Genomic DNA, 17,495 nt, shown 5'->3' on the forward strand with positions numbered 1-17,495 from the left:
CTCTGGGAGTTGCCAGTCCCTGGATGCCAGGCCCTATGTTGAGGGGAGTAGGTGCAGCCACAACATGGGGGGAAGGGCCTTCTGCTTTGTGGGGGGGTTGCCTCAAGGCCTGCCCTTCCGGTGTCCTAAGAGAGGGCACCTTTGTCATACCTCCTAGCCTGCTGCTTTTTCTCTTCTTGCTCAGGACCCACGCCAGGACTTCTGGGCAGTGGTGCTTCCAAAGCCAGTGGCTGACTTCCCTCTGTCACCCAGCACAGGAGCTAGAAGCCATACCCACTAAAGGGAAAAGGGCTTTCCACCTGGAGCCACTCCTGTACCTGTACCTGCTCCTCCTCCTATAAGAACAGGTGTCTCGTTCAGCCTGGCTTAGTGAGGCAGGAGTGGCCTGGGAAGGGTGTGTGTGTCTGACCTTGGAGACATGACCTTGGGAGCCTGGGTTTGTATGCACCAGAGCCCGTTTGGCCACATGACCTGTCATTACCATTTGACTATGTTCCTCCTTACACCATAACTCTGCATGTACAAGTGAGCACATTGGTGTGTGATCCTGGTAACTCCCTCTTGGTCTGGGTCACCCCGCCTCTGGGAATTTCAGGATCACATTTATTTTCCAAACCCACCAATTCAGCTATGGACACCACACTGTGTGGCCTGGCTTCCTAATTTGAGCCATGGACCCTAGATTGGTTGGGCACTTCTTTCCTCGGCTCTCCTCACCCTACCAGAACTCTGATTGTAGTTTTTCCATCTCAGTCCATTAGAAGCTGGGGATGCCTTGAAGGTCAAGGCCACACAGGTGCCAGCAATTGCCAGAACTGGAGTTGAAGGTCAGAGATATAGGAAGGGTATGCACAGTGAGGATCAAGACTGAAAAAGTCTTCCACTGTACAGGATCCTGACTTATCCTATGGAAGCTTCCAGTATGAAGACTTGCTTGAGGTAGGTGGCGGCACTTAACTTTGGCTGTCAGGTGTGGGATGGCTAAGATGGGGAAGGTTTTTGTTGTTGTTGTTGTTGTTTTTGCCCAGCTTTTGGGACACTGCCACGTTGGGCAGAACCATTAATTTGTGTTCTGGGACTTGGATCTTCAGGGCACTGTGGCCTCCTTAACCACTGACCCCTTACCCTGCTAAGGAGGAGACATTGGGAGAAGAACAAGGTGGTTTAGGCAGTCAAGCCTGGGAGGGGCTGGCCCAGCCCTGTCTGAGGCTTGCTGCCAGGTCATGCCTGCCTGGGGGCAGAGAACCAGCCTCTGCCAGAAACGGGAGTCTGGGCTGGCAGGGGCCTCCACGGAAGGAAAGGGAAGGGAGGCAGAGGGCAGGAGCCCCACCAGATAAGGCAGGACCTGGCAGCCCAGAGAAGCGAAGGGCAATCAGAAGGAGCCGAGCCCCACTGCCACCCTACCCTTAAGCTCAGAGACAGGTGTCGTTTGTCCCACCTCCCTGTCTGTCTCCGTGGGACACAAGGTCCGGTGCTTTGGGAGGACTTCAGGGAGGGGGCTGCTGCAGTGGAGTCGGGCAGCTCACTGGCTCCATCTGCTGGCTGTTGGGAGAGAGCGCGGTGGTAAAGAGCTTAATGCCAGGTGACAGGTGGGTTTGAGAGTGGTATAACTCAAGTCCTTGGTAGAGGAGGTGCCAAGAGCCTTCACGTCATCTCCTCTAACTATCCTGGAGTGTCTGGAGCTAAGAAATCACTCACCACCTCTTCCTTTGGGGGCCAGCTCCAGGGTGGCCTAGCCCCCAGAAGGTCTGGCCAAGACACCCTCTGTTGCCTCCCCCATCCTAGTGTCAGCAGGGCCCTTTTTCAGTCAGTGCCAGTCCATCCACCCAGAGTCTAGACCCTGACAGTCTCCAGGAAGCTCTGGTTGACTTCTTACAGTGTGCCAGACCCTGTGCCCTGTGGTTGCCCGCACTGGTTACCTTGATTCTACATGCCTTCTTCAGCATTGTCCTTGGCTCTCCCCAACCCCTGCTCATAGCCACAGCCCTCTGCTGTCATCCACAATCATAATCACAGTCCTCTGACACCATCTCCACTATCTCCATCTCCACTCTAGCCTGGGGTCAGCTCCCTGCCCTGACCTTTCCATATGTGGGTAGTCCTAGACCTCCTGGTCCTCAAGCCCCACCTTGGCCTACAGCTCCCTTGGTCTCTGCCCTGCTGACCACTCTTGATCACTCCAAACCCTGTCTGCCATGGCTGTTGGGTGATTTGTCCCTCCATGCATCCTTCATGGGCTACTCTTCCGTGTAGGGGAACCTATAGCTGGGGAAGCCTCTCACATGCCCCACTTCAATCATGAGTGTATTTCTCCTCTTACATGCTGGCAATTCCCTTGTCCGAGCTCCAGCCCGGGCCTCACTCCTGGTGGTCCCACTTCCCTGGGATGCCTCCCTTTGGTCCACATAGATCACTTCACGACCCAGAACTGGTCTCACCTTCCATGGTGCAGGAGGCCATTTGCTCCACACCACATCACAGCCTTCATCCCTTGCGCGGGCCTCCAAATCTTCTGCTTGGGTCCCAGCCCTGGGTCGGGTGCAGAGGCCTCACAATAGGCTTTTGTATAAGGTCTCACTGTCACCAATTTACATTATTAGTAGGAATCGAGGTTTCCAGAGGCTGAGAAAATCTCTCAAGGTCTCAGACTCAAGTATACTCGAGCTGAAATCTTTAGCCAGCCCCAGCAGTCAAAATTCATGGGTAACAGGAGGAGCCCAAGCCTGGGCTTTTGAGGACTATTTCTAAATAGGGACACATATACCACACGTGACATCTTGGATTTCAGACTGAAGGCTGAGGAAAGCATGGACTGGTCTTGAATGAGTCTGAGAGCATAGTTCCTATTGGCTGGGAAACAGGAAGAAGGGGAGGCGGGAGATTGGGGCAGAAGGAGCAGGTTTAAGGCAACAGAACCTAAGGAGGTGTTGGTGGACATGTGAGAGCTGGGCCCAGGATTTGCAGCCCAACCTTGTTATGGCGTGAGCGTGCTGGAGGAGACTGACTGGGCCCTTGGGGCTTTAGGTGAGCTTGGCCGTATCCCCATCTGGACCCAGCGCCTGGTAAGCGGGTCCTTGAGTTACTGGAGAAAGGACATACTAGACCCAGGAAGCCGGGCAGCATTCATCTTTGAGGGTCTGGCATCCTCCTTTGAGGTTCCTTTATTGTTTCCAAGATTGAAGGCAGATGTTAGGGAATGTGCTCTACAGGGTTTTCTGGACTTGCCCCAGGGGAAAAAGAGAGCCCCCAGGGAGAGAGTTTGGCTGGCCTGGGTGAGATCTGAGATCTTGCTTGGATCCTTCTGGGCGCTCCAGGGTGCTTTGAGTGATGAATAGTCCCTCTGTCCCAGTTCATGTGTGTTTGCTGCAAACCAAGTCTTGTGCTCAACTTCCTTGTACTTTTATTTTATCTCCCAACTTTACATCATTCCTTGCAAAGCAGGTCTTGTATTTCCTGGGTATAGAAAGTGAAATGACCTACCCTAGGTCACACAGCCACCCAGACCCTCTGGTTCCAATCCTCAAGCTGCACCTTCCCCTGGACATTGTTTGTTAGGCCATACCAGGTAAAAGTCTATTAATCTTTTTTGTTATATTTGCTTCTGGATGAGAAACATGTCTCCCAAAGGCAGAATTAAGGCAATGTGATTATTATATATTAATTCCAAAACTTGCTTCCTTGCAGCTTCCATTATCCCTGGACTCAGGCCTTTTCTTGGCAGAACAACTGCAAAAGATATGAAAATTAGTTGCTGTTGGCCGGCTAGTTTAATTTATTTGCATATACATAATTCAGCCCCACCCCTGGTGGCTAATACCCCCTCCCCTGGGGGAGTTGTGGCTGTTTTCTGATTGCGGTAGGGAGGCATGTGTGCACAGCTTTTTTTTTTTTTTAAATAAACTGAAACCAGATGGAGAATGGTTCTGTTCACAGCCTTGCCTACAATTTTCTCCAGTGAATTCCTTGAAAAGTCAGCCACCTATGAGTGGTGCCTCGGATCCGTGGAGGTCCCTGGCCGCTGGTATGCAAATAGTGAGTCAGGCTGGTATTTCTGAAAGTGAAAACAAAAGGAGGGAGAACAAATACTTTTTTTGGCTCAAGGGCTTTCTGGAATTTGGGGTCATCTAGTGGGGTCCCAATTCCAGGTCTGCACCACAGCTCTTTGCATCCTCACATTCTATGCCCTCTCTGGCATTGTCCATGGACTGAATGGGGCTTGGCGGGGGTAGGTGGAGGTGACGGCAGAAAGAACTTGAGTCAGAATCACATGCATCAGGTGAGAATAAACTGCAGACTCCTAGGGGATGGTACAGTGAGGGTTATTGGGGTTCACTCTGACTGTACTTCAGCTCCCCCTGGTGTACATGAGGGCTGAACATAAGGTAGGCAGGTTGGACTGGGATGCAGCATCTATTGGCTTGCAGAGGAAGGAGGGCAGAACAATTGATTAACTACCCCAGTGAAACTTGACAGCAGACGTGTGGGTGGATGGAGACTCTGAAGTGGACTATGTCAGCTAATTGACCTTGGAAGGATTTCCTCATCCTTGGAGTGGCAATATCAATAGCATCTCAGAACTATTGAAACCACTTGAGCGGAATCCTCAGAACATGTTCCACAATGGGGACCCTGGGATAACATTGGGTACTGGGGAGGCTGGGTATGATCTCTCCTATTGTATTCCCCACTCCCCTTGACCTTTCACACCCTGATCAACTATGTAAACATCATCAAAAATAAAATTTAAAAAAATCTGCAGACTCTTTTATTCACCCTGTTGTTGAGTCTAGCTGATGGCCTGAGACCCCAATGCCCCTGCAGCTAAGCTGATTTTTGCAGCCAGAAGAAGGGCTGTCCCATCCTAGGTAAGGAGATTATCAAAATACTTTTACCTGCTAGCCAGGTCCACGGGCTGGTAATGTACCAGGAGTACTCTTAGTAAGCAATTCCTAGTTGAGAGATGAGCCCAGGACACCTGCTGATCACCATGACAGGGCGTTAGGATCTTTCTTGGAAATGTGAATTGGTCAGTGACCTTGTGTCCCTGTCCCCCATGCCCTTCTGCTGACGCTGCTGACGAGGGAGGCCTGGGGACACTTTTCCAACTCCACCCTTCCCTGCAAGCTCAGGATACTGCTCTCCTGCATTCCAGAGCCTTTTTAGAGAATTGTGTCAGGTTACATAAGAGTTGGAGATGGGAGCACTCCAGGGAAATTCTGTTGGGAACAGGCGGTCTAGAACCTGCTTTCAAGTATTCGAAGAAAAATTTCAGATGTCTCAGGCTTGCACCCTTATGAAGGAAGTCAGAAGAGCCTCCCAACTTCTGCAGTCATTATCCTTCCCCACAGAAATAAACGAGAGTAAAAAGAAGGATTCCAGGCTTAAAGGAAATGCCAGGCTGCAGCGAGCAAGCACAGGCAGGGCTGGGGAGGTCAGGACCGCGGTCACTGCTAAACAAAGAGCGGGCTGCTGGCAGCCCACTGGAAGCCCTCCGGAACTCCCGATGGCTTCTTTCTTTCTTCCCCCCCCCCCGCCCCCTTTCTGCAGCAGAGGTAACACAGGTGGTCAATAGCAGCTTTCCATTTCCAAAAAACACGAATCAAAAATGGGATTGCCGGCAGGAAAGCTGAAAACCCTTTGGTTCCAAAGACTCTGAGGGCACATTTGCCACACACCGTAACTCTAGTTTCGTTTGCATCTGAGGAACATCCCTCCTGCAGCTCTGTTGCATAAGGTCTGTTTCCAAACACATTGTCCCCAACTAGAGACATGCAGTTAGCTTAATCTGGGCCTGGGAAGTTCTACATGGGTGACACCGTGTTCTGAGCTGCATTGCTTAGAGTCAACAACAGGGAAAACTGCCTGGAACCTCTCACCAAGGAAGCCTGAGGAGAATACTTTAAATACCAACAGGCACTTTTTTTTTTAAAGCATAGAATGGTCATCAAGTCACTTAACAAGGACAGGTAGGAAGAAATTAATGAGGAAAATGACTTGAATATGGCCAATACAAATTTTTTGCAGGGGACATGGAATAAAACTGATTAATTCAGGAAAGTCTGTTTTTACACAAAAATAGTTTGACAAGTGGCTATTCGATTTACCAAAGTCTTTGGGGACTGAGATGTAGTAGGCTAAGCCTCCGCCTGTGGTGTTGGCATCCATAGGGTGGCTGGTTTGTATCCTGATTGCTCCACTTCCATTCCATCTCCCTGCTTTGTGGCCTGGGAAAGCCAAGGAGGCTAGCCAAGTCTTTGTGTCCCTGCACCCATGTGGGAGGTCTGAAACCGTTTCATTCATTCCTCCTTTCTTTCATTCTCCTTGCATTTATTTAGTGTTTACTAGGTGCCAGGCCCAGAGAAGTTACCATCAGCAAAATAACCCCTCCTCCCTTGGTGAGCTCTGTGTCTGGCTGGAGACATGGGCCTTTATGGATCTTTGTACAGTCAAGGAACCAGACCGAAGAAACTGTAGAGAAAAGTGCTGGGGGTGCTGTGAGAGCTGGAGGTTGAGGGCTAGTGGGTCCTCTAAAGTCCTGGGCTCAGAGAAAACCTCCCTGCAGCGAACGCTACCCCGGCGGTGGGGTCTCCCAGCAGGTTCGGTGGGCTCAGGCCCTGGGCAGGCCAAGGCACCCCGTGCCCGCCCGGGAGTCTCCCTGGTGGAGCCCCGGGAGGTAGCCCGGGACGAAGGGAGGCGCCTCCTTCCAGGAAAGGAAGAGCAAGGAGCGGCTGGTGGGGCCTGCGGGGTCAGCGGCATCATTTCCTGCTAGTAAGACTAGGAAAGTCTAGATTATCTGTCCCAGTAATTAGTCCCCTTGGAATATTGTCTGGGCATTTTTGTTTTTTTCTTTTTTTTTTTTTTAAAGATTTATTCAGTTTATTACAACGTCAGATATACAGAGAGGAGGAGAGACAGAGAGGAAGATCTTCCGTCTGATGATTCACTCCCCAAGTGAGCCGCAACGGGCCGGTGCCCGCCAATCCGATGCTGGGAACCTGGAACCTCTTCCGGGTCTCCCACACGGGTGCAGTGTCCCAAGGCATTGGGCCGTCCTCAACTGCTTTCCCAGGCCACAAGCAGGGAGCTGGATGGGAAGTGAAGCTGCCGGGATTAGAACCGGCGCCCATATGGGATCCCGGGGCTTTCAAGGCGAGGACTTTAGCCGCTAGGCCACGCTGCCGGGCCCTTGTTTGTTTCTTAAACTAAGTATTTATTTATTTGATAGATGGAGAGAGAGAGAAGGGAGAGAGAATGAATCGTCATCTATTGGTTCACTCCCCAGATGTCCACAGTGTCTGTAGCTGGGCCAGTCTGAAGCCAGGAGCTTCCTCTAGATTTCCCATATGGGAGCAGGGGCCCAAGGACTTGAGCCATCCTCTACTGCTTTCTCAGGCTATAAGCATGGAACTGGAATGGAAGTGGAGCATCTGGGACATGAACTGGCACCCAAATGGGATGCTGGTGTCCCAGGCGGGGGCTTAACCTACTGCACAAGTGGCAATTTAACCACCTGGACCAGGACATCAGCACCCTGTCTGTGTGGCTATGTGCATGGTCACCATTTTGGGCCTCACCACAGCTCTGTTCAGGAATTGCTGGTCATTTCATATCTCAGCAAATTGAGATTTCAAGATGTTGAAGGAATTGACTGATGGTAGCAGGGGGTACTTGTCGACAGAGAGATGGCAGATTACAGGAATTCTGGGAACTCAGTGGCTCTACCTGAAGGCAGATGGGTGGCTGGTTCTGGCCCTGGGCAGGTGAGGCAACCTTGCCAGCTTGCTGGCCTGTGAATCTCCTGGGGGCAGCTTCAAGCTTATCTGTCTGCCCAGAATCTTCTCACATGTGAATGTGCAAATCTTTTATCTGTGATCTGGGTTTTTCTCCCCTCAGCAGACCTACTGTTTGGGTTCGGGGCAATAGCTTTGAGCAGGGACAAGTCCTGCCTGTGGGCCTGACCTGTCCCAGAAAACCGTATCTCACATCTCCCGTTTTCATAGACATTGGGTGTTGTCTGGGGTGGGGAAGCTGGAACATCAGTTCTGGGAGAGGGTTCCCTGTGGGAAAAGACCTGAGGATGAGAAGCTGCTTCAGATTCCAGGACATATCTGTCCTGGGAGGCAAGTATGTCCCAGATCTAGAAGGTTCTGATCCTTCTCTCTGTGGAGATAGGTGGGACTCAGCCTGCACCTTGAATTCTGGGTCATCTTTGACCCGAAATTTTTCCATTCCAGATAAGTTGAGGAGTCAGCTTGGTATTTCTAAAGCTGGAGAAAATCTTGGTATTTACTCCACAGTTTATTGGGCCCCAAAACAAGACTAAATCATCGAGTTAATGGCACAAGGACCCACATTGACATGTTGACAGGGCAGGAGCTGGTCATGGGGCTCCTGTTATATGTCTGGGACTTCTACACATTACAGGCAAAATTAATGGCTGCTTCCCGTTTGGGGGCCTTGGAGATGCGACTGAATCATTGCAGAAGATGAAGACTGCTCCCATCTCTCCAGAAATCTCAAGCTGTGGGAGAATTCATTCTGAGTATCCCCAGGGAGAAAGGGTGGTTGGCTTGGGAGAGCCCTTAGAAGGGGGGGTGGGCAGGAGGGGAGAGAAGCTGCAGGGGAGGGACATGGACAGTGGATGGGGTTCCCTGGCAGCCACAGTGGGGGATCGGCTGAGGGTTTAGCAGGTGGGCTCCCGGATAGCCCAATTCAGAAGTCCTTGTGGGCTGGAGTGGGGGCTCTTCCTGCAGCCTGGAGGTTTCTTGCTTGGAGGCAATAATGATATCCTGGGAGCACCCTGGGTAAGAGAGTTTCTCATTGGGAAAGTGTTGTGGAGGTTTCCAGTAGGATTTTTGTTTGATCTTTTTTTAATTATTATTATTTTTATTGGAAAGTCAGATATACAGAGAGGAGGAGAGACAGAGAGGAAGGTTTTCCATCTGTTGATTCACTCCCCAAGTGGCCACAACAACTGGAGCTTAGCCACCTGAAGCCGGGAGTCAGGAGCCTTCTCTGGGTCTCCCATGCAGATGCAGGGTCCCAAGGCCTTGGGCCATCCTTGACTGCTTTCCCAGGCCACAAGCAGGGAGTTAGACGAGAAGCAGGGCCACCAGGGTTAGAACCGGTGCCTATTTGGGATCCCAGCAGTTGCAAGGCAAGGACTTTAGCCACTAAACTACTGCACCGGGCCCATTGATCTATTTATTTTTAAAGATTTGTTTAGTTGTATTGGAAAGGCAGAGTTACAGAGAGACAGAGACAGATCTTTCATCTATGCTGGTTTACTCCCCAATGGTTGCAATGGCCAGAACTAAGCTGATCTGAAAGTGGAAACCAGGAGCTTCTTCTGGATCTCCTAGGCGGGGGTAGGGTCGCAAGGACTTGGGTTATTTGCTGCTTTCCCAGGCCATTACCAGGGAGCTGGATGCAAACTGGAGTGGTTGGGACATGAATCAGTGCCTGTATGGTATGCTGTTGCCGCAGGCGGTGGCTTAGCTTGAGACACCACTTCGCCTGTTCCTTTTGTTTGATTTAAGGGTGACGGAGAAATTAGATATTTTATGTTAGGTGATTTTATGCTCTTACACTTCACATTTCATATTATGACGGGATTACCCTTATTTTGAGTCACATGATTGATTTTTTTAAAGATTTTTTTTAGATTTATTTATTTTATTGCAAAGTGAGATATGCAGAGAGGAGGAGAGACAGAGAGGAAGATCTTCCAATGATTCACTCCCCAAGTGACCACAACGGCCAGTGCTGTGCTGATCCGGAGCCAGGAGTCAGGAGCTCTTCTGGGTCTCCTACGTGGATGCAGGGTCCCAAAGCACTGGGCCATTCTTGACTGCTTTTTATGCCACAAGCAGGGAGGTGGATGGGAAGTGGGGCTGCCGGGATTAGAACCGGCGCCCATATGGGATCCTGGCGTGTTCAAGGCGAGGACTTTAGCCGCTGGGCTACCACGCTGGGCCCATGATTGATTTTTCTAAATCTGTCTCCCCTTTGACCCATCACCTCCTTGAAGAACAAGGAGCTCAATATTTTTTTTCTTAGAATGCCCAGGGCCTAGCACCTAGTCTTCCTACAGCGTGCCTGTTAATTAATGAATCGGTTAATCGGGCAGTCTGAGTGGTGATTTGAGGGAAACCGGATGGCAAGGCTTAGAATTTCAAGAAGGCTAGCTTTGGCTCAGGGAGGGGAGAAATCCGCTTTTCTAGGAGAAAAGTTTTGTTTTTTTTTTTTTTTTTTTTCAAAAAACGTAGGGGCTTGAGCAGGCTGGCGCGTCAAGGATGGGGGGGTTTCATAAGCCCCGCCCTGCGCTGGGGTACTCCCGCCAAGTGACGCGGCCCGGTTTGGCCACTGTGGGGCGCCGTAGCCCGCGCCGTTGCCAGGGGAACGGGCCCGCGCCGGACGAGGCCCAGCCCGCCTCGGTCTTGACCAGCCTTCCAACCCAGCCGGCCGATCTGGAGCTCGAGGACTTGTCCACCCAACCTCTGTCCGGAATGGGACCCTACGCCGGGGCGCGCCTCTTGCTGGTCCTGGAGAACGTCTGTGCCACCCCGGCCTGAGCCGCGGCCTCCTTGGGAGGAGTCGGCGGCCAGGCGTGGGGTCCGAACCACTGGGCTGACCTTGACCCGGCCGATCTGGCGCGGCCGCCGTGACGCGCAGGTGAGGAGCCCCGCTGCGTTTGTCCTCTGGGAACCTGGCCTGAGCTGCCGAGTCGCGTGGCTGCTGGCGCCTGTGCTGGGCCTGGAACCTGGCGCTCCAGGAGGGTCTCCATGCAGCTCGGGGCTTCCTTGTAGCAGCGCCGAGCGCCTGCTGTGTGCCAGGCTCTGATAACAGGTGCGGAGCCACGGAGAACTCTACGCTCCCAAAGCCACTGGGCGTTCAGGAGGGGTGGGACAGGGCGCAGGTGCCAGTGCACGACTAAAAAGAGAGTGACTTCAGGTGGGGATTAGGTGTCCTGGTAAGGAGATGGGGAGGGTGGGAGGCAAGGCCTTCTCTGCAAGGTGACTTCGAAGCTGACACCTGCAGGCTAGAAAGGAGTCAGCGGTGTGAGCAGAAGGGGAAAGGAAGTATGAAGAGGACCAGGCCCCCCGCCCCGCGAAGGCCAGGGTTAGGAGTGGTGATGGTGGGTGTGTTTCAACTTTATCCCGGCAGTGGAGGAAATCACTGAAGGATTTTGATGATTTAGAAGTATGGACAAACCTCACTGACTGTCATGGGCTGTGATATAGTGGGATAAGCCTCCACGTATGGTGTCAGTATCCCATAGGGTCACTGATTTGTAACCCGACTGCTCCTCTTCCGATCTAGCTCCTTGCTTTGTGGCCTGGGAAGGCAACGGAGGATGGCCAAGTGACAAGCACGCACAGGGGAGACACAGGGGGAGGAGAGGGCACTGTCTCTGTTGTGCCAGCCTGGGCATGAACCTCATCGCTGAGCCTCCATGACCTCCTCTAATGCTATGTGTGTTGCTTGTCGGAGGGCCAGTGAAGGCCAACCACCTCCGAGATCAGTGACCAGAGAGACCCTTGAGATGTCTCCAAGTTGGGAGGGATAGTCCTTATCCCAGAATGCTTTTGGAGGGGTGAATAACTGAATTCCTCACGAGGGCAGAGGACGGTGACGTGTGCCCTCCCAGAGCTGGCCAGGCGGTGCTGTGGCAGGGCGCTGCAGGAGGCAGCAGAGACAAGCAGGCTGAAGGGTGGTCCCTGGGCTTTGGGGGTACTGGGGGTTCTCTGTGGGAGATGAGATTTGTAAACAGATAATCATCCTAAAGATGCAGTAACAGCAGTGGCTTAATTAACCAGGGTTGTTTTGATTTTTCCCTTTCATTTTTGTTTTTGTTTTTCTTAGTTTGTTCTGTCCCAACTTTGTTCTTAATGACTCTTTCTGGGTGGGTGTTCCCCAGGGCTGGCTCCTGCAGTCCTAGGAGTTGATTTCCTGGCTAACATCAACAACCATTGCCCCCTTGGAGGGTCTTGTAGTTCTGTTCTGTGCAGGCGGCTCCCTCCTTCTGGTCGCCTCTGTTTGGCGTCCCAGACAGTGGAGCAGGGTCGGTGGAGAAGGGCGCAGAAAATGTTTGCAGACATCATCAACTCAGGAATGATGGAGGTCTCAAGCTTTTCTCTCCATAGCAACAGACTTGGTGCATATTGTTTACAGCTGAGAGAGGGAGGGCCCAGCCACACCGGAGTGGTCAGGCCTTGAGAACAGCTTGACGTGCCAGTTTGTTTTCTGGGGTTGGGGAGTGGGAGAGGGAAGGATAATGGGATGTGCATCTAGTAGCTGAATGATTGCCCCGCTTAGAATTTTAAAATCAGGGGGCCCGGTACAATAATGTAGTGGTTAAAGTGCTTGCCTTGAATGTGCTGGGATCCCATATGGACGCCGCTTCTAATCCTGGAGGCTCTGCAGTAGAGGACGGCCCAAAGCTTTGGGACCCTGCACCCGCATGGGAGACCCAGAGGAAGCTCCTGGCTTCGAATTGGCTCAGCTCCAGCCGTTGCAGCTGCTTGGTGGGGTGAACCATCGGACGGAAGATCTTCCTCTCTGCCTCTCCTCCTCTTTGTATATCTGCCTTTGTAATAAAAATAAATCAATATTAAAAAAAAAAGAATTTTAATATCAGGAAAATACAACAACAAAAAAGAATTTTAGGACTAGAAATTTCTCTGGTACCTCTAAGGGAAGTTTTACAAACCAAACACATGTCGTCCAAAAAAGTCTGTCAGAAGTGATTTTTTAAATTAAAGATTTATTTTTATTGAAAGGCAGATTTACAGAGAAAAGGAGGGGACACAGAGAAAGATCTTCCTTCCGCTGGTTCGCTTTCCAAGCCAGGAGCCAGGAGCTTTTTCTGGGTCTTTCATGCAGGCAGAGGGTCCCAAAGCTAAGGGCCATCCTCTGCTGTTTTCCCAGGCCACAAGTTGGATGGGAAGTGGATTAGCCAGGATATGAACCGGTGTACATATGGGATCTTGGCGGATGCAAGATGAGGAATTTAAACACTAGGTTATCACATCGTGCCCCAGAAATGATTTTTTGCACTGTGAAACAATGTGTACCATGAAGTATTTTTTAAAAATGTATTTATTGGGCCCGGCAGCGTGGCCTAGCAGCTAAAAGTCCTCGCCTTGAACACCCTGGGATCCCATATGGGCGCCTGTTCTAATCCCAGCAGCTCCGCTTCCCATCCACCTCCCTGCTTGTGGCCTGGGAAAGCAGTCGAGGACGGCCCAATGCTTTGGGACCCTGCACCCGCGTGGGAGACCCGGAAGAGGTTCCAGGTTCCCGGCATCGGATTGGCGCGCACCGGCCGTTGTGGCTCACTTGGGGAGTGAATCATCGGACGGAAGATCTTCCTCTCTGTCTCTCCTTCTCTCTGTATATCTGACTTTGTAATAAAATGAATAAATCTTTTTAAAAAAAAGTATTTATTTTTCTTGGAAAGGTAGACATACAGAGAGAAAGATCTTCCGTCCGCTCGGTGACTGCAGTGGTTGGAACTGAGGTGATCCAAAGCCAAGAGCCAGGAGCTTCTTCCAGATCTCCTGTGCAGGTGCAGAGTCCAAGGCTTTGGGCCATCCTTGACTGTGCCCCCCACAAATGCATTAGGAGGCACATGGGAATCCTCTAGTACCAGGAGGGTGAGGGATGACATCTGCCCACAGTTAGGATGTGACATATTGCTTTTATGATGTAACATCCTTTTCCCTCTCCCAAAAGCAATACATACCCATGATCAAAAAAAAAAAAAAAAGAAGAAGAAGAAAGAAAGAATGAGCAACTTCAAAGTTTCCCCCTCAGCCACTGGGGTGCTGCCCCCATGTTTTCTTTCTTGCTTTTCCTTCCAAAGCATCCATGTCTGTTCGGTCGCTTTGTATCTGCCCCGTAGTTCTCTCTGCAACTGTACATCTTGCTCTTCTACTTCGTCATGTACTCAAGATCAGCCCGTGCCCTTGATGTTGTTTTTAGCCCACCATACAGATGGGCCACATTTGTTGGTTTCTGTCCTGTATTATTACGAATAGCACCACATTGGATTCTGTGAGTTTACACATGAGATAGATACCTAGAAATGGAGTGTTTGGGCCAAGGGGTGTATATGTTCTAGTATGGGACATTGCCAGTTTGTCATCCAGCCTGCTTTTTAGAAAGACAGGTAGGGACCCAGAGGCAGTCGATCTATGGAATCTGCCCCAGGTTCCAGCAACGTAGGAACCAGAAACAGGCTGTCTCTGGGCCTGCCCTTTCCCTGGCTCCAGCCTGCCTCTAATCATTGGTTGCTCAGGGTCCCAGGCCTGTCCGCTTGTCTCTAATGAAGCACCCTACCCTTCCAGTCTTTCCTTCCTTCCTTCCTTCTTTCTTTCCTTGTTTCCTTCCTTCTTTCCTTCCTTCCTTCCTTTCTTGGAAATGCACATATACAGAGAGGAGAAGACAGAGAGAGAAAGATCTTCTGTCCGCTAATTCACTCTCCAAGTGGCTGCAACGGCCAGAGCTGAGCTGATCCGAAGCCAGTAGCCAGGAGCTTCTTCTGGGTCTCCCACATGGGTGCAAGGTCCCAAGGTCTTGGGCCATCCTCTGCTGCTTTCCCAGGCCACAAGCAGGGAGCTGGAAAGGAAGCAGGGCTGCCGGGACATGAACCAGTGCCTATGGGATCCTGGCGTGTACAAGGCGAGAACTTTTCGCCACTAGGCTACCGTGCCGGGCACAACCCTTCCAGTTTTTTGGTTCCCACTGAACCCTGTTTGGTAAACAAGTGGATTCTGAAGTCTGCAGATCCCATGCTGGGAGCCCAGGGTGCCTACAGCAGATTTTTACAGAGAGAAGGTGAGCCAAAGAAACTCTGCTGGTTCACTCCCCAAATAGGTGCAATAACTAGAGCTGAACTAATCTAAAACCAGGAGCCAAGAGCTTCTTCTCGGTCTCCCATATAGGTGCAGGGTGCCAAGGACTTGGGCCATCTTCTGCCACTCTCCCAGGCCATAACTGGAGAGCTGAATGGGAAATGGAGCAGCAGGGATATGAACCATCTGTCCTATGGGATGCTAGTGCCACTTGGTGGAGTACTAGCCTGTTGTGCCATCATACCGCCATCCCCAACCTTACTTTGAAAATGTGATTTAATGTTGTCAACGAGTGAATGTTAATGTGAACAGATTATTGTCAGCCTGGCAGTGACCTTTACTGTCCCGTCCAGCAGGACAGTCAACGGGGGTCGCAGTCAACCTAGGAGAGAATGAGAGACAAGAGACACAAAGAATGGACAGCAAGACAGCATGTCTGATCAAGCTGTCACTTTATTATTTTCGATTGAGGATTTTTATATTGTTCAGTAACTAAGGCTCTGGGAGTAAAGGAGAAACCAGGACGCAAGCCATGGTCTCAAGACCGATTGTTCTTGAGCAACCACCATATCAACAATAGTGTAGGTAACCAGTAACAATATGTTGGCAGGTACAGCATAAATCTCATTCTGAAACAGTTGCTCGAAATAATTGAAACTAGGCGTGTGATCAGTTTCATAACCTCTTTCCCAAGCTTCTAGCCAACCAGGGGTTTTCCACTGGCCCATAGTTCTATATTCAAAATGGCTTCAGTGTGGCTGTAGCACACAGCTCCTGACACTTTACATTTTGGGATCAAGAGTAAGGCTTTCCCAGTTCTTCCATCCTGCCACAAAAGTCAAACAAGGGACCCGGCACAATGGCTTATGTTGTAAACACTGGGGTCTCATTTGGATTCTGTTTTGTGTCTCAGCTGCTGCACTTTCCATTGAGCTCCCTGCTTATGGCCTGGAAAGGCAGCCCAAAGCCTTGAGACCCTGCTCCCACTTGGGAGACCCAGAAGAAGCTCCTGGCTCCTAGTTCGAATTGGCTTTGCTCCGGCTGTTTTAGCCACTTGGGGAGTTAACCAGCAGCTGGAAGATCTTTCTCTTTGTTTCTCATTCTTTCTGTAGATCTGCCTTTCCGATAAAAATAAATAATTCTTAAAAGAAAAGAAAGAGAAGTCAAGCAAGGTAAGCCAGCTAGTGGTGGCCAAAACACGAGGGGTACCTTGTCGCTCCTGTCCACCCTCTCTTCCTGCCAGTCTAACTCCAGCACTTGTCCTGTGCAAACCCCAAGTGTCTAACCAAGGCTAACTCCCAGAGAGCAGAGTTGGCCAGTGGCCCAGCCACAGAAGCCCATGTCCTTGGCCTTTACCTACTGACCAGGTGCCCCAACAGCACAGGGCTATTGGCCTGCCACCCTCCCTGGAGTGACTCCAGCCTCCAGCCTCCCTCCCTGTGGCCCGGAACTCATTCTCGAGCTCCTGTCCACTCCCCTGACTATCTGGGGCTTTGTGAGCAGTGGCTAAGCTTCCTTACTAGCCTCCCTGGTCTGCTGTTGTCTCTGCCCACCATTCCTAGGGATTCATCTGTTGCTGGGTCCTGCCCTCTACCCCTCACTTGCCACCCCAGGTACCATCATAACAAGATGGGGCCTGCCCTTGTAAGGGCTGCTAGGATGCCCATTCCCCAGGTGCTTTAACATGTTTGTGCCTGTCTGGGCCCCCAGAAAGGAAGCTCCCGAGGGAACAGCTGGTCTCATCTGCGTTGACATCTCCAGTGCACAGCAGGAAGCTGGGCCCCCATAGGCATAGCCTGCGCGCTGTCTGAGCTTACCAACTAGCCAGGTTGTCAGGGGAGGAGCTACTGGCTTCTAGGGACATGCCGAGAGGCAAGGCACAGCCAGAGATCTCCTCGGGTCTGCTAACAGAGCTTGGTCCTGTCCCTGAGCCTTGAGCCCCATCTTGGATTTTCTTCAACCTCCCAGTCCTTGTAACGAACCCAAGAATTTGTGGTCATCACCTCCACGAGAGGGCATGTCTTTAGCCAGGAGTCAGCTGGTCTGGGTTCCTGAGGCAGGCCATGCATCCCTGTCAGCTTCGGCAGCACCAACAGCGGCATCCATATTCCCACAGTCTCCGACAAAGGATGCCTGGCCAGGCACAGGAGGCCCTGATTAGAAGTCAGGACACCCTCAAGGCTGTTTATGGTGGGTAGGGAGGCCCACTGCTGGATACAGACACCTGTTTTTCTTTTTTTTTTTTAGATATGAATTATTTTATTTAATTTGATTGTAGTCCTATTAGTTACATTAAAAAAATAAAGCTAAGCATACACGCAAATGACTGCTTCTTGCACTAAGAAAGACATAGATGTCAATTATGCCAACATTGTCAGTCTGACCACAAGAGCTCAAGAAAAGTTTTCTGTTGATAAGTTCGGAGCTAATTTTGTAGTTAACGGTAATCTAGAACATTTCAAATGACTGGGAAGCTTTCAGGTAAATGTAAAATATTTTTTAAAAAGGAACTTACTTTCTGGAAAGGCAGAGCATCAAAAAGAGAGGAAGAGACAGAGAGTATGAACCACCATTCACTGATTCACTACTCAGTGGCTTCAACAGCCAGGCCTGGGTCATGTCAGACTGAGGATCCAG

General features: G+C 50.9%; 1 protein-coding gene across 4 annotated transcripts in view; it reads left to right on the forward strand.

Moving 5' to 3' along the window:
* The first annotated feature begins 579 nt into the window (after positions 1–579).
* The window catches only part of ZDHHC1 (zinc finger DHHC-type containing 1), a 29,974-nt gene continuing 13,058 nt past the window's right edge, over positions 580–17,495 (forward strand). For 2 of the 4 annotated variants that reach the window (XM_058674329.1, XM_058674327.1), the window contains exon 1: positions 10,378–10,674. The gene's annotated coding sequence lies outside the window, so the exon portion shown is untranslated. Of the gene's footprint in view, positions 940–10,377; positions 10,675–17,495 lie in introns of those variants that run through there. The other 2 variants (XM_058674328.1, XM_058674326.1) reach the window with 2 other exon arrangements.

This window comes from Ochotona princeps, chromosome 16, assembly GCF_030435755.1.
Source record: "Ochotona princeps isolate mOchPri1 chromosome 16, mOchPri1.hap1, whole genome shotgun sequence".
NCBI lineage: Eukaryota > Metazoa > Chordata > Mammalia > Lagomorpha > Ochotonidae > Ochotona > Ochotona princeps.